The sequence below is a fragment of the Schistocerca cancellata genome, chromosome 1 (assembly GCF_023864275.1).
Source record: "Schistocerca cancellata isolate TAMUIC-IGC-003103 chromosome 1, iqSchCanc2.1, whole genome shotgun sequence".
In the NCBI taxonomy this organism is placed as follows: Eukaryota; Metazoa; Arthropoda; class Insecta; order Orthoptera; family Acrididae; genus Schistocerca; species Schistocerca cancellata.
The window spans coordinates 466,393,481-466,395,162 of NC_064626.1; the positions used below are offsets into that span (position 1 = coordinate 466,393,481).

General features: G+C 51.7%; 1 non-coding gene across 1 annotated transcript; it reads left to right on the forward strand.

Annotated features, from left to right (window-relative positions):
* Positions 1–939: 939 nt before the first annotated feature.
* Trnas-cga (transfer RNA serine (anticodon CGA)) lies at positions 940–1,014 on the forward strand. Its single transcript has one exon. It is a non-coding gene; the product is annotated as a tRNA-Ser (tRNA).
* The last annotated feature ends 668 nt before the right edge of the window (positions 1,015–1,682 follow it).

The following is a 1,682-nucleotide window of genomic DNA, read 5'->3' on the forward strand; positions in this document are numbered from 1 at the left end:
CGTTTCGTGTTCCTTTGTATTGATGCTTCTGGCAGGAATAAAAAAACAGAAGTTCCTGTCCGATCCCCGCAGCTTTAAGACTGGCGCCGACGGAGATAAAGGGAACTGGCGACAGGGCGCAATCGGCTCGCGGCTTGCTCTCTGGAGCGCAGCGTGGGGTGTGGACTGGAGAGAGACGGCACAGCCTGGAGCAGAAGCGGAGGCACGGGGTGGCATTTCCTGCTGTCACCTGCAGGCGCAGCCACTGCCATAGAAAGGGGGAGGGTGGGAAGGGGAGGGGAGGGGAGGGGGCACATCAGCCCGGCCCAACAGACCTCCCCCACTCTACCACCCACCCCCGGCCCTTCACAAAGACGCTTCCGAGGTGCGCCGTGCCAAACAGCTCTGCTGCCGGCGCTTATCTGTACGCAGGCCTCGTGGGAAGCCGGCTCCCTCTCTCCCAGTGCTTGCAAAATAAAGAATTGATGCGTATTCGCCTCCTCGCAAAAGCCGAAAGCCAAGGAGCAAAGCTAACCACGTGACTTAATGTTGTTTGGGACGCATTTTGAAGAAAAACTTTCATTCTCAGCGATAAAACATTGCGCTCATTCCTTACATGTAAACTCGTCTATACACAAGAGGCGTTCAATAAGTAATGCAACACTTGAATGAGATTTTCACTCTGCAGTGGAGTGTGCACTGACATGATACTACCTCGCAGATTAAAACTGTGTGCCGGACCGAGACTCTAACTCTGGACCTTTGCCTTTCGCGGGCAAGTGCTGTACCAACTGAATTCTGGAAACATCCCCCAGGCTGTGGCTAAGCCATGTCTCTGCAATATCCTTTCTTTCAGGAGTGCTAGTTCTGCAAGGTTCGCAGGAGAGCTTCTGTGAAGTTTGGAAGGTAGGAGACGAGGTACTGGCAGAAGTACAGCTGTGAGGACGGGCCGTGAGTCGTGCTTGGGTAGCTTAGTTGGTAGAGCACTTGCCCTCGAAAGGCAAAGGTCCCGAGTTCGAGTCTCGGTCCGACACACAGTTTTAATCTGCCAGCTAGTTTCAATGCAACACTTTTTCGTGAAAGCAGGTTGCTGTTGTTAAGGCTACAGTACGCTATTTTGGTCACAAAACTTTATTTCTCAACATAATCTCTGTTCCGTGCGACGGTCTTCCACCACGTTACCGTCATGGCCTGGATGCCCGCTTAGTACCATTCTAACCACTCTAGTGGTCTACGTCGGAGCCAACGTTTTGCAGCGTCAATAATCTCGCAATCCTCCACGTACTGCTTCCAGCGAAGTACCTTCTTCATCGGGACAAACAGATGGAAGTCGAAACGTGTGAGATCCGAGATGTAGGATGGATGAGGAAGAACAGTGCAATGAACTTACGTGAGCTCCCCCAGTGTGCTCCGACTTATGCTAGACCTTGCGTTGTCGCGGAGAAGTTCGTTTGCATTTTTGTAGTGACGAACATGCTGAAGTTGTTTCTTCAGTTTACTGAGGGTAGCACAATACACATCAGACTTGAGCGTTGCACCATGCGGGAGGACATCAAACAGGATTGCCTCTACAGAGTCCCAGAAGACGTCGCCAGGACTTTCCCGACTGAGGGCTCAGCTTTGAACTTTCGCTTCGAGTAATAGGTGGTATGGGGCCACTCTATGGATTGCTGTTTTGTTTCCGTTTCGAAGTGATGAACCCA